We start from the raw sequence: 26,382 nt of genomic DNA, 5'->3' as shown, positions 1-26,382 counted from the left end.
GAATTCCTAATATTTGAAAGCAAATTCAAGTGAAAACGCTCCCTAAAGTGCCCAGAGTTGTAAATATTATCAGTTTGCTGGTCATTTCACGGCTTTCCACTGGTAATGTCTGTGATTACAAACGGCAGGAAATGTAGGAAGAATCTATTTACTTTAATTTCAAGGGGTTCTTCCAAGGTTTTAATCATTTCTGGAAACTCTAATTACGTATTTTAAGAGTTTTACCACAACTAGAGAGTTTTCTTACAAATATGTACTGGAACCGTAAGGATTTTAACAGAGTCATACAAAAGTCGCCAGAGTAATGCAGTCTCAATTGTAAACATAAGCAGTACAGTCCTCACTTACAGGCTTTCTACACAAATTTTGAGCTGTATAAACAAGAATTCCTAATATTTGAAAGCAAATTCAAGTGAAAACGCTCCCTCAAGTGCCCAGAGTTGTAAATATTATCAGTTTGCTGGTCATTTCCCGGCTTTCCACTGGTAATGTCTGTGATTACAAACGGCAGGAAATGTAGGAAGAATCTATTTACTTTAATTTCAAGGGGTTCTTCCAAGTTTTTAATCACTTCTGGAAACTCTAATTACGTATTTTAAGAATTTTACCACAACTAGAGAGTTTTCTTACAAATATGTACTGGAACCGTCATGATTTTAACAGAGTCATACAAAAGTCGCCAGAGTAATGTGGCCTCAATTGAAAACATAAGCAGTACAGTCCTCACTTACAGGCTTTCTACACAAATTTTGAGCTGTATAAACAAGAATTCCTAATATTTGAAAGCAAATTCAAGTGAAAACGCTCCCTAAAGTGCCCAGAGTTGTAAATATTATCAGTTTGCTGGTCATTTCACGGCTTTCCACTGGTAATGTCTGCGATTAAAAACGGCAGGAAATGTAGGAAGAATCTATTTACTTTAATTCAAGGGGTTCTTCCAAGATTTAAATCATTTCTGGAAACTCTAATTGCGTATTTTAGGAGTTTTACCACAACTAGAGAGTTTTCTTACAAATATGTACTGGAACCGTAAGGATTTTAACAGAGTCATACAATAGTCGCCAGAGTAATGGGGCCTCAATTGTAAATATACGCAGTTTAAACCTCACTTACAGGCTTTCTACAAAAATTATGAGCTGTATAAACAAGAATTCCTAATATTTGAAAGCAAATTCAAGTGAAAACGCTCCCTAAAGTGCCCAGAGTTGTAAATATTATCAGTTTGCTGGTCATTTCACGGCTTTCCACTGGTAATGTCTGTGATTACAAACGGCAGGAAATGTAGGAAGAATCTATTTACTTTAATTTCAAGGGGTTCTTCCAAGGTTTTAATCATTTCTGGAAACTCTAATTACGTATTTTAAGAGTTTTACCACAACTAGAGAGTTTTCTTACAAATATGTACTGGAACCGTCATGATTTTAACAGAGTCATACAAAAGTCGCCAGAGTAATGCAGTCTCAATTGTAAACATAAGCAGTACAGTCCTCACTTACAGGCTTTCTACACAAATTTTGAGCTGTATAAACAAGAATTCCTAATATTTGAAAGCAAATTCAAGTGAAAACGCTCCCTCAAGTGCCCAGAGTTGTAAATATTATCAGTTTGCTGGTCATTTCACGGCTTTCCACTGGTAATGTCTGCGATTACAAATGGCAGGAAATGTAGGAAGAATCTATTTACTTTAATTTCAAGGGGTTCTTCCAAGGTTTTAATCACTTCTGGAAACTCTAATTGCGTATTTTAAGAGTTTTACCACAACTAGAGAGTTTTCTTACAAATTTGTACAGGAACCGTCAGGATTTTAACAGAGTCATACAAAAGTCGCCAGAGTAATGCGGCCTCAATTGTAAACATAAGCGGTACAGTCCTCACGTACAGGCTTTCTACACAAATTTTGAGCTGTATAAACAGGAATTCCTAATATTTGAAAGCAAATTCAAGTGAAAACGCTCCCTCAAGTGCCCAGAGTTGTAAATATTATCAGTTTGCTGGTCATTTCACGGCTTTCCACTGGTAATGTCTGTGATTACAAAGGGCAGGAAATGTAGGAAGAATCTATTTACTTTAATTTCGAGGGGTTCTTCCAAGGTTTTAATCACTTCTGGAAACTCTAATTGCGTATTTTAAGAGTTTTACCACAACTAGAGAGTTTTCTTACAAATATGTACTGGAACCGTAAGGATTTTAACAGAGTCATACAATAGTCGCCAGAGTAATGGGGCCTCAATTGTAAATATACGCAGTTTAAACCTCACTTACAGGCTTTCTACAAAAATTATGAGCTGTATAAACAAGAATTCCTAATATTTGAAAGCAAATTCAAGTGAAAACGCTCCCTAAAGTGCCCAGAGTTGTAAATATTATCAGTTTGCTGGTCATTTCACGGCTTTCCACTGGTAATGTCTGTGATTACAAACGGCAGGAAATGTAGGAAGAATCTATTTACTTTAATTTCAAGGGGTTCTTCCAAGGTTTTAATCATTTCTGGAAACTCTAATTACGTATTTTAAGAGTTTTACCACAACTAGAGAGTTTTCTTACAAATATGTACTGGAACCGTCAGGATTTTAACAGAGTCATACAAAAGTCGCCAGAGTAATGCAGTCTCAATTGTAAACATAAGCAGTACAGTCCTCACTTACAGGCTTTCTACACAAATTTTGAGCTGTATAAACAAGAATTCCTAATATTTGAAAGCAAATTCAAGTGAAAACGCTCCCTCAAGTGCCCAGAGTTGTAAATATTATCAGTTTGCTGGTCATTTCCCGGCTTTCCACTGGTAATGTCTGTGATTACAAACGGCAGGAAATGTAGGAAGAATCTATTTACTTTAATTTCAAGGGGTTCTTCAAAGTTTTTAATCATTTCTGGAAACTCTAATTGCGTATTTTAAGAGTTTTACCACAACTAGAGAGTTTTCTTACAAATATGTACTGGAACCGTAAGGATTTTATCAGAGTCATTCAAAAGTCGCCAGAGTAATGGGGCCTCAATTGTAAACATACGCAGTTTAGCACTCACTTACAGGCTTTCTACACAAATTTTGAGCTGTATAAACAAGAATTCCTAATATTTGAAAGCAAATTCAAGTGAAAACGCTCCCTAAAGTGCCCAGAGTTTTAAATATTATCTGTTTGCTGGTCATTTCTCGGCTTTCCATTGGTAATGTCTGTGATTACAAACGGCAGGAAATGTAGGAAGAATCTATTTACTTTAATTTCAAGGGGTTCTTCCAAGATTTAAATCATTTCTGGAAACTCTAATTGCGTATTTTAGGAGTTTTACCACAACTAGAGAGTTTTCTTACAAATATGTACTGGAACCGTAAGGATTTTAACAGAGTCATACAATAGTCGCCAGAGTAATGGGGCCTCAATTGTAAATATACGCAGTTTAAACCTCACTTACAGGCTTTCTACAAAAATTATGAGCTGTATAAACAAGAATTCCTAATATTTGAAAGCAAATTCAAGTGAAAACGCTCCCTAAAGTGCCCAGAGTTGTAAATATTATCAGTTTGCTGGTCATTTCACGGCTTTCCACTGGTAATGTCTGTGATTACAAACGGCAGGAAATGTAGGAAGAATCTATTTACTTTAATTTCAAGGGGTTCTTCCAAGGTTTTAATCATTTCTGGAAACTCTAATTACGTATTTTAAGAGTTTTACCACAACTAGAGAGTTTTCTTACAAATATGTACTGGAACCGTCATGATTTTAACAGAGTCATACAAAAGTCGCCAGAGTAATGCAGTCTCAATTGTAAACATAAGCAGTACAGTCCTCACTTACAGGCTTTCTACACAAATTTTGAGCTGTATAAACAAGAATTCCTAATATTTGAAAGCAAATTCAAGTGAAAACGCTCCCTCAAGTGCCCAGAGTTGTAAATATTATCAGTTTGCTGGTCATTTCACGGCTTTCCACTGGTAATGTCTGCGATTACAAATGGCAGGAAATGTAGGAAGAATCTATTTACTTTAATTTCAAGGGGTTCTTCCAAGGTTTTAATCACTTCTGGAAACTCTAATTGCGTATTTTAAGAGTTTTACCACAACTAGAGAGTTTTCTTACAAATTTGTACAGGAACCGTCAGGATTTTAACAGAGTCATACAAAAGTCTCCAGAGTAATGCGGCCTCAATTGTAAACATAAGCGGTACAGTCCTCACTTACAGGCTTTCTGCACAAATTTTGAGCTGTATAAACAAGAATTCCTAATATTTGAAAGCAAATTCAAGTGAAAACGCTCCCTAAAGTGCCCAGAGTTGTAAATATTATCAGTTTGCTGGTCATTTCACGGCTTTCCACTGGTAATGTCTGTGATTCCAAACGGCAGGAAATGTAGGAAGAATCTATTTACTTTAATTTCAAAGGGTTCTTCCAAGGTTTTAATCATTTCTGGAAACTCTAATTACGTATTTTAAGAGTTTTACCACAACTAGAGAGTTTTCTTACAAATATGTACTGGAACCGTCAGGATTTTAACAGAGTCATACAAAAGTCGCCAGAGTAATGCGGCCTCAATTGTAAACATAAGCAGTACAGTCCTCACTTACAGGCTTTCTGCAGAAATTTTGAGCTGTATAAACAAGAATTCCTAATATTTGAAAGCAAATTCAAGTGAAAACGCTCCCTAAAGTGCCCAGAGTTTTAAATATTATCAGTTTGCTGGTCATTTCACGGCTTTCCACTGGTAATGTCTGTGATTACAAACGGCAGGAAATGTAGGAAGAATCTATTTACTTTAATTTCAAGGGGTTCTTCCAAGGTTTTAATCATTTCTGGAAACTCTAATTACGTATTTTAAGAGTTTTACCACAAGTAGAGAGTTTTCTTACAAATATGTACTGGAACCGTCAGGATTTTAACAGAGTCATAAAAAGTCGCCAGAGTAATGCGGCCTCAATTGTAAACATAAGCAGTACAGTGCTCACTTACAGGCTTTCTACACAAATTTTGAGCTGTATAAACAAGAATTCCTAATATTTGAAAGCAAATTCAAGTGAAAACGCTCCCTAAAGTGCCCGGAGTTGTAAATATTATCAGTTTGCTGGTCATTTCACGGCTTTCCACTGGTAATGTCTGTGATAACAAACGGCAGTAAATGTAGGAAGAATCTATTTACTTTAATTTCAAGGGGTTCTTCCAAGATTTAAATCATTTCTGGAAACTCTAATTGCGTATTTTAGGAGTTTTACCACAACTAGAGAGTTTTCTTACAAATATGTACTGGAACCGTAAGGATTTTAACAGAGTCATACAATAGTCGCCAGAGTAATGGGGCCTCAATTGTAAATATACGCAGTTTAAACCTCACTTACAGGCTTTCTACAAAAATTATGAGCTGTATAAACAAGAATTCCTAATATTTGAAAGCAAATTCAAGTGAAAACGCTCCCTAAAGTGCCCAGAGTTGTAAATATTATCAGTTTGCTGGTCATTTCACGGCTTTCCACTGGTAATGTCTGTGATTACAAACGGCAGGAAATGTAGGAAGAATCTATTTACTTTAATTTCAAGGGGTTCTTCCAAGGTTTTAATCATTTCTGGAAACTCTAATTGCGTATTTTAAGAGTTTTACCACAACTAGAGAGTTTTCTTACAAATATGTACTGGAACCGTCAGGATTTTAACAGAGTCATACAAAAGTCGCCAGAGTAATGCAGTCTCAATTGTAAACATAAGCAGTACAGTCCTCACTTACAGGCTTTCTACACAAATTTTGAGCTGTATAAACAAGAATTCCTAATATTTGAAAGCAAATTCAAGTGAAAACGCTCCCTCAAGTGCCCAGAGTTGTAAATATTATCAGTTTGCTGGTCATTTCCCGGCTTTCCACTGGTAATGTCTGTGATTACAAACGGCAGGAAATGTAGGAAGAATCTATTTACTTTAATTTCAAGGGGTTCTTCCAAGTTTTTAATCACTTCTGGAAACTCTAATTAGGTATTTTAAGAATTTTACCACAACTAGAGAGTTTTCTTACAAATATGTACTGGAACCGTCATGATTTTAACAGAGTCATACAAAAGTCGCCAGAGTAATGTGGCCTCAATTGAAAACATAAGCAGTACAGTCCTCACTTACAGGCTTTCTACACAAATTTTGAGCTGTATAAACAAGAATTCCTAATATTTGAAAGCAAATTCAAGTGAAAACGCTCCCTCAAGTGCCCAGAGTTGTAAATATTATCAGTTTGCTGGTCATTTCACGGCTTTCCACTGGTAATGTCTGCGATTAAAAACGGCAGGAAATGTAGGAAGAATCTATTTACTTTAATTCAAGGGGTTCTTCCAAGATTTAAATCATTTCTGGAAACTCTAATTGCGTATTTTAGGAGTTTTACCACAACTAGAGAGTTTTCTTACAAATATGTACTGGAACCGTAGGATTTTAACAGAGTCATACAATGGTCGCCAGAGTAATGGGGCCTCAATTGTAAATATACGCAGTTTAAACCTCACTTACAGGCTTTCTACAAAAATTATGAGCTGTATAAACAAGAATTCCTAATATTTGAAAGCAAATTCAAGTGAAAACGCTCCCTAAAGTGCCCAGAGTTGTAAATATTATCAGTTTGCTGGTCATTTCACGGCTTTCCACTGGTAATGTCTGTGATTACAAACGGCAGGAAATGTAGGAAGAATCTATTTACTTTAATTTCAAGGGGTTCTTCCAAGGTTTTAATCATTTCTGGAAACTCTAATTACGTATTTTAAGAGTTTTACCACAACTAGAGAGTTTTCTTACAAATATGTACTGGAACCGTCATGATTTTAACAGAGTCATACAAAAGTCGCCAGAGTAATGCAGTCTCAATTGTAAACATAAGCAGTACAGTCCTCACTTACAGGCTTTCTACACAAATTTTGAGCTGTATAAACAAGAATTCCTAATATTTGAAAGCAAATTCAAGTGAAAACGCTCCCTCAAGTGCCCAGAGTTGTAAATATTATCAGTTTGCTGGTCATTTCACGGCTTTCCACTGGTAATGTCTGCGATTACAAATGGCAGGAAATGTAGGAAGAATCTATTTACTTTAATTTCAAGGGGTTCTTCCAAGGTTTTAATCACTTCTGGAAACTCTAATTGCGTATTTTAAGAGTTTTACCACAACTAGAGAGTTTTCTTCCAAATTTGTACAGGAACCGTCAGGATTTTAACAGAGTCATACAAAAGTCGCCAGAGTAATGCGGCCTCAATTGTAAACATAAGCGGTACAGTCCTCACTTACAGGCTTTCTACACAAATTTTGAGCTGTATAAACAGGAATTCCTAATATTTGAAAGCAAATTCAAGTGAAAACGCTCCCTCAAGTGCCCAGAGTTGTAAATATTATCAGTTTGCTGGTCATTTCACGGCTTTCCACTGGTAATGTCTGTGATTACAAACGGCAGGAAATGTAGGAAGAATCTATTTACTTTAATTTCAAGGGGTTCTTCAAAGTTTTTAATCATTTCTGGAAACTCTAATTGCGTATTTTAAGAGTTTTACCACAACTAGAGAGTTTTCTTACAAATATGTACTGGAACCGTCAGGATTTTAACAGAGTCATACAATAGTCGCCAGAGTAATGGGGCCTCAATTGTAAATATACGCAGTATAAACCTCACTTACAGGTTTTCTACAAAAATTATGAGCTGTATAAACAAGAATTCCTAATATTTGAAAGCAAATTCAAGTGAAAACGCTCCCTAAAGTGCCCAGAGTTGTAAATATTATCAGTTTGCTGGTCATTTCACGGCTTTCCACTGGTAATGTCTGTGATTACAAACGGCAGGAAATGTAGGAAGAATCTATTTACTTTAATTTCAAGGGGTTCTTCCAAGGTTTTAATCACTTCTGGAAACTCTAATTGCGTATTTTAAGAGTTTTACCACAACTAGAGAGTTTTCTTACAAATTTGTACAGGAACCGTCAGGATTTTAACAGAGTCATACAAAAGTCGCCAGAGTAATGCGGCCTCAATTGTAAACATAAGCAGTACAGTCCTCACTTACAGGCTTTCTACACAAATTTTGAGCTGTATAAACAAGAATTCCTAATATTTGAAAGCAAATTCAAGTGAAAACGCTCCCTAAAGTACTCAGAGTTGTAAATATTATCAGTTTGCTTGTCATTTCACGGCTTTCCACTGGTAATGTCTGTGATTACAAACGGCAGGAAATGTAGGAAGAATCTATTTACTTTAATTTCAAGGGGTTCTTCCAAGGTTTTAATCATTTCTGGAAACTCTAATTACGTATTTTAAGAGTTTTACCACAACTAGAGAGTTTTCTTACAAATATGTACTGGAACCGTCAGGATTTTAACAGAGTCATACAAAAGTCGCCAGAGTAATGAGACTTCAATTGTAAACATAAGCAGTACAGTCCTCACTTACAGGCTTTCTACACAAATTTTGAGCTGTATAAACAAGAATTCCTAATATTTGAAAGCAAATTCAAGTGAAAACGCTCCCTAAAGTACTCAGAGTTGTAAATATTATGAGTTTGCTGGTCATTTCACGGCTTTCCACTGGTAATGTCTGTGATAACAAACGGCAGGAAATGTAGGAAGAATCTATTTACTTTAATTTCAAGGGGTTCTTCCAAGATTTTAATCATTTCTGGAAACTCTAATTGCGTATTTTAAGAGTTTTACCACAACTAGAGAGTTTTCTTACAAATATGATCTGGGACCGTAAGGATTTTAACAGAGTCATACAATAGTCGCCAGAGTAATGGGGCCTCAATTGTAAACATACGCAGTTTAAACCTCACTTACAGGCTTTCTACAAAAATTATGAGCTGTATAAACAAGAATTCCTAATATTTGAAAGCAAATTCAAGTGAAAACGCTCCCTAAAGTGCCCAGAGTTGTAAATATTATCAGTTTGCTGGTCATTTCACGGCTTTCCACTGGTAATGTCTGTGATTACAAACGGCAGGAAATGTAGGAAGAATCTATTTACTTTAATTTCAAGGGGTTCTTCCAAGGTTTTAATCATTTCTGGAAACTCTAATTACGTATTTTAAGAGTTTTACCACAACTAGAGAGTTTTCTTACAAATTTGTACTGGAACCGTCAGGATTTTAACAGAGTCATAGAAAAGTCGCCAGAGTAATGCGACCTCAATTGTAAAAATAAGCAGTACAGTCCTCACTTAGAGGCTTTCTGCACAAATTTTGAGCTGTATAAACAAGAATTCCTAATATTTGAAAGCAAATTCAAGTGAAAACGCTCCCTAAAGTGCCCAGAATTGTAAATATTATCAGTTTGCTGGTCATTTCACGGCTTTCCACTGGTAATGTCTGCGATTACAAACGGCAGGAAATGTAGGAAGAATCTATTTACTTTAATTTCAAGGGGTTCTTCCAAGGTTTTAATCACTTCTGGAAACTCTAATTGCGTATTTTAAGAGTTTTACCACAACTAGAGAGTTTTCTTACAAATTTGTACAGGAACCGTCAGGATTTTAACAGAGTCATACAAAAGTCGCCAGAGTAATGAGACCTCAATTGTAAACATAAGCAGTACAGTCCTCACTTAGAGGCTTTCTGCACAAATTTTGAGCTGTATAAACAAGAATTCCTAATATTTGAAAGCAAATTCAAGTGAAAACGCTCCCTAAAGTGCCCGGAGTTGTAAATATCATCAGTTTGCTGGTCATTTCACGGCTTTCCACTGGTAATGTCTGTGATTACAAACGGCAGGAAATGTAGGAAGAATCTATTTACTTTAATTTCAAGGGGTTCTTCCAAGGTTTTAATCACTTCTGGAAACTCTAATTACGTATTTTAAGAGTTTTACCACAACTAGAGAGTTTTCTTACAAATATGTACTGGAACCGTAAGGATTTTAACAGAGTCATTCAAAAGTCGCCAGAGTAATGGGGCCTCAATTGTAAACATACGCAGTTTAGACCTCACTTACAGGCTTTCTACACAAATTTTGAGCTGTATAAACAAGAATTCCTAATATTTGAAAGCAAATTCAAGTGAAAACGCTCCCTAAAGTGCCCGGAGTTTTAAATATTATCAGTTTGCTGGTCATTTCACGGCTTTCCATTGGTAATGTCTGTGATTACAAACGGCAGGAAATGTAGGAAGAATCTATTTACTTTAATTTCAAGGGGTTCTTCCAAGATTTAAATCATTTCTAGAAACTCTAATTGCGTATTTTAGGAGTTTTACCACAACTAGAGAGTTTTCTTACAAATATGTACTGGAACCATAAGGATTTTAATAGAGTCATACAATAGTCGCCAGAGTAATGGGGCCTCAATTGTAAATATACGCAGTTTAAACCTCACTTACAGGCTTTCTACAAAAATTATGAGCTGTATAAACAAGAATTCCTAATATTTGAAAGCAAATTCAATGAAAATGCTCCCTAAAGTGCCCAGAGTTGTAAATATTATCAGTTTGCTGGTCATTTCACGGCTTTCCACTAGTAATGTCTGTGATTACAAACGGCAGGAAATGTAGGAAGAATCTATTTACTTTAATTTCAAGGGGTTCTTCCAAGGTTTTAATCATTTCTGGAAACTCTAATTATGTATTTTAAGAGTTTTACCACAACTAGAGAGTTTTCTTACAAATATGTACTGGAACCGTCATGATTTTAACAGAGTCATACAAAAGTCGCCAGAGTAATGCAGTCTCAATTGTAAACATAAGCAGTACAGTCCTCACTTACAGGCTTTCTACACAAATTTTGAGCTGCATAAAGAAGAATTCCTAATATTTGAAAGCAAATTCAAGTGAAAACGCTCCCTCAAGTGCCCAGAGTTGTAAATATTATCAGTTTGCTGGTCATTTCCCGGCTTTCCACTGGTAATGTCTGTGATTACAAAAGGCAGGAAATGTAGGAAGAATCTATTTACTTTAATTTCAAGGGGTTCTTCAAAGTTTTTAATCATTTCTGGAAACTCTAATTGCGTATTTTAAGAGTTTTACCACAACTAGAGAGTTTTCTTACAAATTTGTACATGAACCGTCAGGATTTTAACAGAGTCATACAAAAGTCGCCAGAGTAATGAGACCTCAATTGTAAACATAAGCAGTACAGTCCTCACTTAGAGGCTTTCTGCACAAATTTTGAGCTGTATAAACAAGAATTCCTAATATTTGAAAGCAAATTCAAGTGAAAACGCTCCCTAAAGTGCCCGGAGTTGTAAATATCATCAGTTTGCTGGTCATTTCACGGCTTTCCACTGGTAATGTCTGTGATTACAAACGGCAGGAAATGTAGGAAGAATCTATTTACTTTAATTTCAAGGGGTTCTTCCAAGGTTTTAATCACTTCTGGAAACTCTAATTGCGTATTTTAAGAGTTTTACCACAACTAGAGAGTTTTCTTCCAAATTTGTACAGGAACCGTCAGGATTTTAACAGAGTCATACAAAAGTCGCCAGAGTAATGCGGCCTCAATTGTAAACATAAGCGGTACAGTCCTCACTTACAGGCTTTCTACACAAATTTTGAGCTGTATAAACAGGAATTCCTAATATTTGAAAGCAAATTCAAGTGAAAACGCTCCCTCAAGTGCCCAGAGTTGTAAATATTATCAGTTTGCTGGTCATTTCACGGCTTTCCACTGGTAATGTCTGTGATTACAAACGGCAGGAAATGTAGGAAGAATCTATTTACTTTAATTTCAAGGGGTTCTTCCAAGGTTTTAATCACTTCTGGAAACTCTAATTGCGTATTTTAAGAGTTTTACCACAACTAGAGAGTTTTCTTACAAATATGTACTGGAACCGTAAGGATTTTAACAGAGTCATACAATAGTCGCCAGAGTAATGGGGCCTCAATTGTAAATATACGCAGTTTAAACCTCACTTACAGGCTTTCTACAAAAATTATGAGCTGTATAAACAAGAATTCCTAATATTTGAAAGCAAATTCAAGTGAAAACGCTCCCTAAAGTGCCCAGAGTTGTAAATATTATCAGTTTGCTGGTCATTTCACGGCTTTCCACTGGTAATGTCTGTGATTACAAACGGCAGGAAATGTAGGAAGAATCTATTTACTTTAATTTCAAGGGGTTCTTCCAAGGTTTTAATCATTTCTGGAAACTCTAATTACGTATTTTAAGAGTTTTACCACAACTAGAGAGTTTTCTTACAAATATGTACTGGAACCGTCATGATTTTAACAGAGTCATACAAAAGTCGCCAGAGTAATGCAGTCTCAATTGTAAACATAAGCAGTACAGTCCTCACTTACAGGCTTTCTACACAAATTTTGAGCTGTATAAACAAGAATTCCTAATATTTGAAAGCAAATTCAAGTGAAAACGCTCCCTCAAGTGCCCAGAGTTGTAAATATTATCAGTTTGCTGGTCATTTCCCGGCTTTCCACTGGTAATGTCTGTGATTACAAACGGCAGGAAATGTAGGAAGAATCTATTTACTTTAATTTCAAGGGGTTCTTCAAAGTTTTTAATCATTTCTGGAAACTCTAATTGCGTATTTTAAGAGTTTTACCACAACTAGAGAGTTTTCTTACAAATATGTACTGGAACCGTAAGGATTTTAACAGAGTCATACAATAGTCGCCAGAGTAATGGGGCCTCAATTGTAAATATACGCAGTATAAACCTCACTTACAGGTTTTCTACAAAAATTATGAGCTGTATAAACAAGAATTCCTAATATTTGAAAGCAAATTCAAGTGAAAACGCTCCCTAAAGTGCCCAGAGTTGTAAATATTATCAGTTTGCTGGTCATTTCACGGCTTTCCACTGGTAATGTCTGTGATTACAAACGGCAGGAAATGTAGGAAGAATCTATTTACTTTAATTTCAAGGGGTTCTTCCAAGGTTTTAATCACTTCTGGAAACTCTAATTGCGTATTTTAAGAGTTTTACCACAACTAGAGAGTTTTCTTACAAATTTGTACAGGAACCGTCAGGATTTTAACAGAGTCATACAAAAGTCGCCAGAGTAATGCGGCCTCAATTGTAAACATAAGCAGTACAGTCCTCACTTACAGGCTTTCTACACAAATTTTGAGCTGTATAAACAAGAATTCCTAATATTTGAAAGCAAATTCAAGTGAAAACGCTCCCTCAAGTGCCCAGAGTTGTAAATATTATCAGTTTGCTGGTCATTTCACGGCTTTCCACTGGTAATGTCTGCGATTACAAATGGCAGGAAATGTAGGAAGAATCTATTTACTTTAATTTCAAGGGGTTCTTCCAAGGTTTTAATCACTTCTGGAAACTCTAATTGCGTATTTTAAGAGTTTTACCACAACTAGAGAGTTTTCTTCCAAATTTGTACAGGAACCGTCAGGATTTTAACAGAGTCATACAAAAGTCGCCAGAGTAATGCGGCCTCAATTGTAAACATAAGCGGTACAGTCCTCACTTACAGGCTTTCTACACAAATTTTGAGCTGTATAAACAGGAATTCCTAATATTTGAAAGCAAATTCAAGTGAAAACGCTCCCTCAAGTGCCCAGAGTTGTAAATATTATCAGTTTGCTGGTCATTTCACGGCTTTCCACTGGTAATGTCTGTGATTACAAACGGCAGGAAATGTAGGAAGAATCTATTTACTTTAATTTCAAGGGGTTCTTCCAAGGTTTTAATCATTTCTGGAAACTCTAATTACGTATTTTAAGAGTTTTACCACAACTAGAGAGTTTTCTTACAAATTTGTACTGGAACCGTCAGGATTTTAACAGAGTCATAGAAAAGTCGCCAGAGTAATGCGACCTCAATTGTAAAAATAAGCAGTACAGTCCTCACTTAGAGGCTTTCTGCACAAATTTTGAGCTGTATAAACAAGAATTCCTAATATTTGAAAGCAAATTCAAGTGAAAACGCTCCCTAAAGTGCCCACAGTTGTAAATATTATCAGTTTGCTGGTCATTTCACGGCTTTCCACTGGTAATGTCTGCGATTACAAACGGCAGGAAATGTAGGAAGAATCTATTTACTTTAATTTCAAGGGGTTCTTCCAAGGTTTTAATCACTTCTGGAAACTCTAATTGCGTATTTTAAGAGTTTTACCACAACTAGAGAGTTTTCTTACAAATTTGTACAGGAACCGTCAGGATTTTAACAGAGTCATACAAAAGTCGCCAGAGTAATGAGACCTCAATTGTAAACATAAGCAGTACAGTCCTCACTTAGAGGCTTTCTGCACAAATTTTGAGCTGTATAAACAAGAATTCCTAATATTTGAAAGCAAATTCAAGTGAAAACGCTCCCTAAAGTGCCCGGAGTTGTAAATATCATCAGTTTGCTGGTCATTTCACGGCTTTCCACTGGTAATGTCTGTGATTACAAACGGCAGGAAATGTAGGAAGAATCTATTTACTTTAATTTCAAGGGGTTCTTCCAAGGTTTTAATCACTTCTGGAAACTCTAATTACGTATTTTAAGAGTTTTACCACAACTAGAGAGTTTTCTTACAAATATGTACTGGAACCGTAAGGATTTTAACAGAGTCATTCAAAAGTCGCCAGAGTAATGGGGCCTCAATTGTAAACATACGCAGTTTAGACCTCACTTACAGGCTTTCTACACAAATTTTGAGCTGTATAAACAAGAATTCCTAATATTTGAAAGCAAATTCAAGTGAAAACGCTCCCTAAAGTGCCCGGAGTTTTAAATATTATCAGTTTGCTGGTCATTTCACGGCTTTCCATTGGTAATGTCTGTGATTACAAACGGCAGGAAATGTAGGAAGAATCTATTTACTTTAATTTCAAGGGGTTCTTCCAAGATTTAAATCATTTCTGGAAACTCTAATTGCGTATTTTAGGAGTTTTACCACAACTAGAGAGTTTTCTTACAAATATGTACTGGAACCATAAGGATTTTAATAGAGTCATACAATAGTCGCCAGAGTAATGGGGCCTCAATTGTAAATATACGCAGTTTAAACCTCACTTACAGGCTTTCTACAAAAATTATGAGCTGTATAAACAAGAATTCCTAATATTTGAAAGCAAATTCAATGAAAATGCTCCCTAAAGTGCCCAGAGTTGTAAATATTATCAGTTTGCTGGTCATTTCACGGCTTTCCATTGGTAATGTCTGTGATAACAAACGGCAGGAAATGTAGGAAGAATCTATTTACTTTAATTTCAAGGGGTTCTTCCAAGGTTTTAATCATTTCTGGAAACTCTAATTATGTATTTTAAGAGTTTTACCACAACTAGAGAGTTTTCTTACAAATATGTACTGGAACCGTCATGATTTTAACAGAGTCATACAAAAGTCGCCAGAGTAATGCAGTCTCAATTGTAAACATAAGCAGTACAGTCCTCACTTACAGGCTTTCTACACAAATTTTGAGCTGCATAAAGAAGAATTCCTAATATTTGAAAGCAAATTCAAGTGAAAACGCTCCCTCAAGTGCCCAGAGTTGTAAATATTATCAGTTTGCTGGTCATTTCCCGGCTTTCCACTGGTAATGTCTGTGATTACAAAAGGCAGGAAATGTAGGAAGAATCTATTTACTTTAATTTCAAGGGGTTCTTCAAAGTTTTTAATCATTTCTGGAAACTCTAATTGCGTATTTTAAGAGTTTTACCACAACTAGAGAGTTTTCTTACAAATTTGTACATGAACCGTCAGGATTTTAACAGAGTCATACAAAAGTCGCCAGAGTAATGAGACCTCAATTGTAAACATAAGCAGTACAGTCCTCACTTAGAGGCTTTCTGCACAAATTTTGAGCTGTATAAACAAGAATTCCTAATATTTGAAAGCAAATTCAAGTGAAAACGCTCCCTAAAGTGCCCGGAGTTGTAAATATCATCAGTTTGCTGGTCATTTCACGGCTTTCCACTGGTAATGTCTGTGATTACAAAAGGCAGGAAATGTAGGAAGAATCTATTTACTTTAATTTCAAGGGGTTCTTCCAAGGTTTTAATCATTTCTGGAAACTCTAATTACGTATTTTAAGAGTTTTACCACAACTAGAGAGTTTTCTTACAAATATGTACTGGAACCGTCAGGATTTTAACAGAGTCATACAAAAGTCGCCAGAGTAATGAGACCTCAATTGTAAACATAAGCAGTACAGTCCTCACTTACAGGCTTTCTACACAAATTTTGAGCTGTATAAACAAGAATTCCTAATATTTGAAAGCAAATTCAAGTGAAAATGCTCCCTAAAGTACTCAGAGTTGTAAATATTATCAGTTTGCTGGTCATTTCACGGCTTTCCACTGGTAATGTCTGTGATTACAAACGGCAGGAAATGTAGGAAGAATCTATTTACTTTAATTTCAAGGGGTTCTTCCAAGGTTTTAATCATTTCTGGAAACTCTAATTACGTATTTTAAGAGTTTTACCACAACTAGAGAGTTTTCTTACAAATATGTACTGGAACCGTCATGATTTTAACAGAGTCATACAAAAGTCGCCAGAGTAATGTGGCCTCAATTGAAAACATAAGCAGTACAGTCCTCACTTACAGGCTTTCTACACAAATTTTGAGCCGTATAAACAAGAATTCCTAATATTTGAAAGCAAATTCAAGTGAAAACTCTCCCTAAAGTGCCCGGAGTTTTAAATATTATCAGTTTGCTGGTCATTTCACGGATTTCCATTGGTAATGTCTGTGATAACAAACGGCAGGAAATGTAGGAAGAATCTATTTACTTTAATTTCAAGGGGTTCTTCCAAGGTTTTAATCATTTCTGGAAACTCTAATTGCGTATTTTAAGAGTTTTACCACAACTAGAGAGTTTTCTTACAAATATGTACTGGGACCGTAAGGATTTTAACAGAGTCATACAATAGTCGCCAGAGTAATGGGGCCTCAATTGTAAACATACGCAGTTTAAACCTCACTTACAGGCTTTCTACAAAAATTATGAGCTGTATAAACAAGAATTCCTAATATTTGAAAGCAAATTCAAGTGAAAACGCTCCGTAAAGTGCCCAGAGTTGTAAATATTATCAGTTTGCTGGTCATTTCACGGCTGTGATTACAAACGGCAGGAAATGTAGGAAGAATCTATTTACTTTAATTTCAAGGGGTTCTTCCAAGGTTTTAATCATTTCTGGAAACTCTAATTACGTATTTTAAGAGTTTTACCACAACTAGAGAGTTTTCTTACAAATTTGTACTGGAAACGTCAGGATTTTAACAGAGTCATAGAAAAGTCGCCAGAGTAATGCGACCTCAATTGTAAACATAAGCAGTACAGTCGTCACTAAGAGGCTTTCTGCACAAATTTTGAGCTGTATAAACAAGAATTCCTAATATTTGAAAGCAAATTCAAGTGAAAACGCTACCTAAAGTGCCCAGAGTTGTAAATATTATCAGTTTGCTGGTCATTTCACGGCTTTCCACTGGTAATGTCTGTGATTACAAACGGCAGGAAATTTAGGAAGAATCTATTTACTTTAATTTCAAGGGGTTCTTCCAAGGTTTTAATCACTTCTAGAAACTCTAATTACGTATTTTAAGAGTTTTACCACAACTAGAGAGTTTTCTTACAAATATGTACTGGAACCGTAAGGATTTTAATAGAGTCATTCAAAAGTCGCCAGAGTAATGGGGCCTCAATTGTAAACATACGCAGTTTAGACCTCACTTACAGGCTTTCTACACAAATTTTGAGCTGTATAAACAAGAATTCCTAATATTTGAAAGCAAATTCAAGTGAAAACGCTCCCTAAAGTGCCCGGAGTTTTAAATATTATCAGTTTGCTGGTCATTTTACGGCTTTCCATTGGTAATGTCTGTGATTACAAACGGCAGGAAATGTAGGAAGAATCTATTTACTTTAATTTCAAGGGGTTCTTCCAAGATTTAAATCATTTCTGGAAACTCTAATTACGTATTTTAAGAGTTTTACCACAACTAGAGTGTTTTCTTACAAATATGTACTGGAACCATCATGATTTTAACAGAGTCATACAAAAGTCGCCAGAGTAATGCAGTCTCAATTGTAAACATAAGCAGTACAGTCCTCACTTACAGGCTTTCTACACAAATTTTGAGCTGTATAAACAAGAATTCCTAATATTTGAAAGCAAATTCAAGTGAAAACGCTCCCTCAAGTGCCCAGAGTTGTAAATATTATCAGTTTGCTAGTCATATCACGGCTTTCCACTGGTAATGTCTGCGATTACAAACGGCAGGAAATGTAGGAAGAATCTATTTACTTTAATTTCAAGGGGTTCTTCCAAGGTTTTAATCACTTCTGGAAACTCTAATTGCGTATCTTAAGAGTTTTACCACAACTAGAGAGTTTTCTTACAAATATGTACTGGAACCGTCAGGATTTTAACAGAGTCATAGAAAAGTCGCCAGAGTAATGCGGCCTCAATTGTAAACATAAGCAGTACAGTCCTCACTTAGAGGCTTTCTACACAAATTTTGAGCTGTATAAACAAGAATTCCTAATATTTGAAAGCAAATTCAAGTGAAAACGCTCCCTAAAGTGCCCGGAGTTTTAAATATTATCAGTTTGCTGGTCATTTCACGGCTTTCCATTGGTAATGTCTGTGATTACAAACGGCAGGAAATGTAGGAAGAATCTATTTACTTAAATTTCAAGGGGTTCTTCCAAGATTTAAATCATTTCTGGAAACTCTAATTGCGTATTTTAGGAGTTTTACCACAACTAGAGAGTTTTCTTACAAATATGTACTGGAACCGTAAGGATTTTAACAGAGTCATACAATAGTCGCCAGAGTAATGGGGCCTCAATTGTAAACATACGCAGTTTAAACCTCACTTACAGGCTTTCTACAAAAATTATGAGCTGTATAAACAAGAATTCCTAATATTTGAAAGCAAATTCAAGTGAAAACGCTCCCTAAAGTGCCCAGAGTTGTAAATATTATCAGTTTGCTGGTCATTTCACGGCTTTCCACTGGTAATGTCTGTGATTACAAAGGGCAGGAAATGTAGGAAGAATCTATTTACTTTAATTTCAAGGGGTTCTTCCAAGGTTTTAATCATTTCTGGAAACTCTAATTACGTATTTTAAGAGTTTTACCACAACTAGAGAGTTTTCTTACAAATTTGTACTGGAACCGTCAGGGTTTTAACAGAGTCATAGAAAAGTCGCCAGAGTAATGCGACCTCAATTGTAAACATAAGCAGTACAGTCCTCACTTAGAGGCTTTCTGCACAAATTTTGAGCTGTATAAACAAGAATTCCTAATATTTGAAAGCAAATTCAAGTGAAAACGCTCCCTAAAGTGCCCGGAGTTGTAAATATTATCAGTTTGCTGGTCATTTCACGGCTTTCCACTGGTAATGTCTGCGATTACAAACGGCAGGAAATGTAGGAAGAATCTATTTACTTTAATTTCAAGGGGTTCTTAAAGGTTTTAATCACTTCTGGAAACTCTAATTGGGTATTTTAAGAGTTTTACCACAACTAGAGAGTTTTCTTACAAATTTGTACAGGAACCGTCAGGATTTTAACAGAGTCATACAAAAGTCGCCAGAGTAATGAGACCTCAATTGTAAACATAAGCAGTACAGTCCTCACTTACAGGCTTTCTACACAAATTTTGAGCCGTATAAACAAGAATTCCTAATATTTGAAAGCAAATTCAAGTGAAAACGCTCCCTAAAGTGCCCGGAGTTTTAAATATTGTCAGTTTGCTGGTCATTTCACGGCTTTCCATTGGTAATGTCTGTGATAACAAACGGCAGGAAATGTAGGAAGAATCTATTTACTTTAATTTCAAGGGGTTCTTCCAAGATTTTAATCATTACTGGAAACTCTAATTGCGTATTTTAAGAGTTTTACCACAACTAGAGAGTTTTCTTACAAATATGTACTGGAACCGTAAGGATTTTAACAGAGTCATACAATAGTCGCCAGAGTAATGGGGCCTCAATTGTAAACATACGCAGTTTAAACCTCACTTACAGGCTTTCTACAAAAATTATGAGCTGTATAAACAAGAATTCCTAATATTTGAAAGCAAATTCAAGTGAAAACGCTCCCTAAAGTGCCCAGAGTTGTAAATATTATCAGTTTGCTGGTCATTTCACGGCTTTCCACTGGTAATGTCTGTGATTACAAACGGCAGGAAATGTAGGAAGAATCTATTTACTTTAATTTCAAGGGGTTGTTCCAAGGTTTTAATCATTTCTGGAAACTCTAATTACGTATTTTAAGAGTTTTACCACAACTAGAGAGTTTTCTTACAAATTTGTACTGGAACCGTCAGGATTTTAACAGAGTCATAGAAAAGTCGCCAGAGTAATGCGACCTCAATTGTAAACATAAGCAGTACAGTCCTCACTTAGTGGCTTTCTGCACAAATTTTGAGCTGTATAAACAAGAATTCCTAATATTTGAAAGCAAATTCAAGTGAAAACGCTCCCTAAAGTGCCCGGAGTTGTAAATATTATCAGTTTGCTGGTCATTTCACGGCTTTCCACTGGTAATGTCTGTGATTACAAACGGCAGGAAATGTAGGAAGAATCTATTTACTTTAATTTCAAGGGGTTCTTCCAAGGTTTTAATCACTTCTGGAAACTCTAATTACGTATTTTAAGAGTTTTACCACAACTAGAGAGTTTTCTTACAAATATGTACTGGAACCGTAAGGATTTTAACAGAGTCATTCAAAAGTCGCCAGAGTAATGGGGCCTCAATTGTAAACATACGCAGTTTAGACCTCACTTACAGGCTTTCTACACAAATTTTGAGCTGTATAAACAAGAATTCCTAATATTTGAAAGCAAATTCAAGTGAAAACGCTCCCTAAAGTGCCCGGAGTTTTAAATATTATCAGTTTGCTGGTCATTTCACGGCTTTCCATTGGTAATGTCTGTGATTACAAACGGCAGGAAATGTAGGAAGAATCTATTTACTTTAATTTCAAGGGGTTCTTCCAAGATTTAAATCATTTCTGGAAACTCTAATTGCGTATTTTAGGAGTTTTACCACAACTAGAGAGTTTTCTTACAAATATGTACTGGAACCGTAAGGATTTTAACAGAGTCATACAATAGTCGCCAGAGTAATGGGGCCTCAATTGTAAATATACGCAGTTTAAACCTCACTTACAGGCTGTCTACAAAAATTATGAGCTGTATAAACAAGAATTCCTAATATTTGAAAGCAAATTCAAGTGAAAACGCTCCCTAAAGTGCCCAGAGTTGTAAATATTATCAGTTTGCTGGTCATTTCATGGCTTTCCACTAGTAATGTCTGTGATTACAAACGGCAGGAAATGTAGGAAGAATCTATTTACTTTAATTTCAAGGGGTTCTTCCAAGGTTTTAATCACTTCTGGAAACTCTAATTACGTATTTTAAGAGTTTTACCACAACTAGAGAGTTTTCTTACAAATATGTACTGGAACCGTAAGGATTTTAACAGAGTCATTCAAAAGTCGCCAGAGTAATGGGGCCTCAATTGTAAACATACGCAGTTTAGACCTCACTTACAGGCTTTCTACACAAATTTTGAGCTGTATAAACAAGAATTCCTAATATTTGAAAGCAAATTCAAGTGAAAACGCTCCCTAAAGTGCCCGGAGTTTTAAATATTATCAGTTTGCTGGTCATTTTACGGCTTTCCATTGGTAATGTCTGTGATTACAAACGGCAGGAAATGTAGGAAGAATCTATTTACTTTAATTTCAAGGGGTTCTTCCAAGATTTAAATCATTTCTGGAAACTCTAATTACGTATTTTAAGAGTTTTACCACAACTAGAGAATTTTCTTACAAATATGTACTGGAACCGTCATGATTTTAACAGAGTCATACAAAAGTCGCCAGAGTAATGCAGTCTCAATTGTAAACATAAGCAGTACAGTCCTCACTTACAGGCTTTCTACACAAATTTTGAGCTGTATAAACAAAAATTCCTAATATTTGAAAGCAAATTCAAGTGAAAACGCTCCCTCAAGTGCCCAGAGTTGTAAATATTATCAGTTTGCTGGTCATTTCACGGCTTTCCACTGGTAATGTCTGCGATTACAAACGGCAGGAAATGTAGGAAGAATCTATTTACTTTAATTTCAAGGGGTTCTTCCAAGGTTTTAATCATTTCTGGAAACTCTAATTACGTATTTTAAGAGTTTTACGACAACTAGAGAGTTTTCTTACAAATATGTACTGGAACCGTCAGTATTTTAACAGAGTCATACAAAAGTCGCCAGAGTAATGAGACCTCAATTGTAAACATAAGCAGTACAGTCCTCACTTACAGGCTTTCTACACAAATTTTGAGCTGTATAAACAAGAATTCCTAATATTTGAAAGCAAATTCAAGTGAAAACGCTCCCTAAAGTACTCAGAGTTGTAAATATTATGAGTTTGCTGGTCATTTCACGGCTTTCCACTGGTAATGTCTGCGATTACAAACGGCAGGAAATGTAGGAAGAATCTATTTACTTTAATTTCAAGGGGTTCTTCCAAGGTTTTAATCATTTCCGGAAACTCTAATTACATATTTTAAGAGTTTTACGACAACTAGAGAGTTTTCTTACAAATATGTACTGGAACCGTCAGGATTTTAACAGAGTCATACAAAAGTCGCCAGAGTAATGAGACCTCAATTGTAAACATAAGCAGTACAGTCCTCACTTACAGGCTTTCTACACAAATTTTGAGCTGTATAAACAAGAATTCCTAATATTTGAAAGCAAATTCAAGTGAAAACGCTCCCTAAAGTACTCAGAGTTGTAAATATTATGAGTTTGCTGGTCATTTCACGGCTTTCCACTGGTAATGTCTGTGATTACAAACGGCAGGAAATGTAGGAAGAATCTATTTACTTTAATTTCAAGGGGTTCTTCCAAGGTTTTAATCATTTCTGGAAACTCTAATTACGTATTTTAAGAGTTTTACCACAACTAGAGAGTTTTCTTACAAATATGTACTGGAACCGTCAGGATTTTAACAGAGTCATACAAAAGTCGCCAGAGTAATGCGGCCTCAATTGTAAACATAAGCAGTACAGTCCTCACTTACAGGCTTTCTACACAAATTTTGAGCCGTATAAACAAGAATTCCTAATATTTGAAAGCAAATTCAAGTGAAAACTCTCCCTAAAGTGCCCGGAGTTGTAAATATTATCAGTTTGCTGGTCATTTCACGGCTTTCCATTGGTAATGTCTGTGATAACAAACGGCAGGAAATGTAGGAAGAATCTATTTACTTTAATTTCAAGGGGTTCTTCCAAGATTTTAATCATTTCTGGAAACTCTAATTGCGTATTTTAAGAGTTTTACCACAACTAGAGAGTTTTCTTACAAATATGTACTGGGACCGTAAGGATTTTAACAGAGTCATACAATAGTCGCCAGAGTAATGGGGCCTCAATTGTAAACATACGCAGTTTAAACCTCACTTACAGGCTTTCTACAAAAATTATGAGCTGTATAAACAAGAATTCCTAATATTTGAAAGCAAATTCAAGTGAAAACGCTCCCTAAAGTGCCCAGAGTTGTAAATATTATCAGTTTGCTGGTCATTTCACGGCTTTCCACTGGTAATGTCTGTGATTACAAACGGCAGGAAATGTAGGAAGAATCTATTTACTTTAATTTCAAGGGGTTCTTCCAAGGTTTTAATCATTTCTGGACACTCTAATTACGTATTTTAAGAGTTTTACCACAACTAGAGAGTTTTCTTACAAATTTGTACTGGAACCGTCAGGATTTTAACAGAGTCATAGAAAAGTCCCCAGAGTAATGCGACCTCAATTGTAAAAATAAGCAGTACAGTCCTCACTTAGAGGCTTCCTGCACAAATTTTGAGCTGTATAAACAAGAATTCCTAATATTTGAAAGCAAATTCAAGTGAAAACGCTCCCTAAAGTGCCCAGAGTTGTAAATATTATCAGTTTGCTGGTCATTTCACGGCTTTCCATTGGTAATGTCTGTGATAACAAACGGCAGGAAATGTAGGAAGAATCTATTTACTTTAATTTCAAGGGGTTCTTCCAAGATTTTAATCATTTCTGGAAACTCTAATTGCGTATTTTAAGAGTTTTACCACAACTAGAGAGTTTTCTTACAAATATGTACTGGGACCGTAAGGATTTTAACAGAGTCATACAATAGTCGCCAGAGTAATGGGGCCTCAATTGTAAACATACGCAGTTTAAACCTCACTTACAGGCTTTCTACAAAAATTATGAGCTGTATAAACAAGAATTCCTAATATTTGAAAGCAAATTCAAGTGAAAACGCTCCCTAAAGTGCCCAGAGTTGTAAATATTATCAGTTTGCTGGTCATTTCACGGCTTTCCACTGGTAATGTCTGTGATTACAAACGGCAGGAAATGTAGGAAGAATCTATTTACTTTAATTTCAAGGGGTTCTTCCAAGGTTTTAATCATTTCTGGAAACTCTAATTACGTATTTTAAGAGTTTTACCACAACTAGAGAGTTTTCTTACAAATTTGTACTGGAACCGTCAGGATTTTAACAGAGTCATAGAAAAGTCCCCAGAGTAATGCGACCTCAATTGTAAAAATAAGCAGTACAGTCCTCACTTAGAGGCTTTCTGCACAAATTTTGAGCTGTATAAACAAGAATTCCTAATATTTGAAAGCAAATTCAAGTGAAAACGCTCCCTAAAGTGCCCAGAGTTGTAAATATTATCAGTTTTCTGGTCATTTCACGGCTTTCCACTGGTAATGTCTGTGATAACAAACGGCAGGAAATGTAGGAAGAATCTATTTACTTTAATTTCAAGGGGTTCTTCCAAGGTTTTAATCACTTCTGGAAACTCTAATTGGGTATTTTAAGAGTTTTACCACAACTAGAGAGTTTTCTTACAAATTTGTACAGGAACCGTCAGGATTTTAACAGAGTCATACAAAAGTCGCCAGAGTAATGAGACCTCAATTGTAAACATAAGCAGTACAGTCCTCACTTAGAGGCTTTCTGCACAAATTTTGAGCTGTATAAACAAGAATTCCTAATATTTGAAAGCAAATTGAAGTGAAAACGCTCCCTAAAGTGCCCGGAGTTGTAAATATTATCAGTTTGCTGGTCATTTCACGGCTTTCCACTGGTAATGTCTGTGATTACAAACGGCAGGAAATGTAGGAAGAATCTATTTACTTTAATTTCAAGGGGTTCTTCCAAGGTTTTAATCACTTCTGGAAACTCTAATTACGTATTTTAAGAGTTTTACCACAACTAGAGAGTTTTCTTACAAATATGTACTGGAACCGTAAGGATTTTAACAGAGTCATTCAAAAGTCGCCAGAGTAATGGGGCCTCAATTGTAAACATACGCAGTTTAGACCTCACTTACAGGCTTTCTACACAAATTTTGAGCTGTATAAACAAGAATTCCTAATATTTGAAAGCAAATTCAAGTGAAAACGCTCCCTAAAGTGCCCGGAGTTTTAAATATTATCAGTTTGCTGGTCATTTCACGGCTTTCCATTGGTAATGTCTGTGATTACAAACGGCAGGAAATGTAGGAAGAATCTATTTACTTTAATTTCAAGGGGTTCTTCCAAGATTTAAATCATTTCTGGAAACTCTAATTGCGTATTTTAGGAGTTTTACCACAACTAGAGAGTTTTCTTACAAATATGTACTGGAACCGTAAGGATTTTAACAGAGTCATACAATAGTCGCCAGAGTAATGGGGCCTCAATTGTAAATATACGCAGTTTAAACCTCACTTACAGGCTGTCTACAAAAATTATGAGCTGTATAAACAAGAATTCCTAATATTTGAAAGCAAATTCAAGTGAAAACGCTCCCTAAAGTGCCCAGAGTTGTAAATATTATCAGTTTGCTGGTCATTTCATGGCTTTCCACTAGTAATGTCTGTGATTACAAACGGCAGGAAATGTAGGAAGAATCTATTTACTTTAATTTCAAGGGGTTCTTCCAAGGTTTTAATCATTTCTGGAAACTCTAATTATGTATTTTAAGAGTTTTACCACAACTAGAGAGTTTTCTTACAAATATGTACTGGAACCGTCATGATTTTAACAGAGTCCTACAAAAGTCGCCAGAGTAATGCAGTCTCAATTGTAAACATAAGCAGTACAGTCCTCACTTACAGGCTTTCTACACAAATTTTGAGCTGTATAAAGAAGAATTCCTAATATTTGAAAGCAAATTCAAGTGAAAACGCTCCCTCAAGTGCCCAGAGTGGTAAATATTATCAGTTTGCTGGTCATTTCACGGCTTTCCACTGGTAATGTCTGTGATTACAAAAGGCAGGAAATGTAGGAAGAATCTATTTACTTTAATTTCAAGGGGTTCTTCAAAGTTTTTAATCATTTCTGGAAACTCTAATTGCGTATTTTAAGAGTTTTACCACAACTAGAGAGTTTTCTTACAAATTTGTAATGGAACCGTCAGGATTTTAACAGAGTCATAGAAAAGTCGCCAGAGTAATGCGACCTCAATTGTAAACATAAGCAGTACAGTCCTCACTTACAGGCTTTCTACACA

This window comes from Myotis nattereri (assembly GCF_964212035.1).
Source record: "Myotis nattereri genome assembly, chromosome: 17".
NCBI classification, from domain to species: domain Eukaryota; kingdom Metazoa; phylum Chordata; class Mammalia; order Chiroptera; family Vespertilionidae; genus Myotis; species Myotis nattereri.
The sequence above is the reverse complement of the archived record's forward strand: the minus strand, read 5'-3'. Positions refer to the sequence as shown.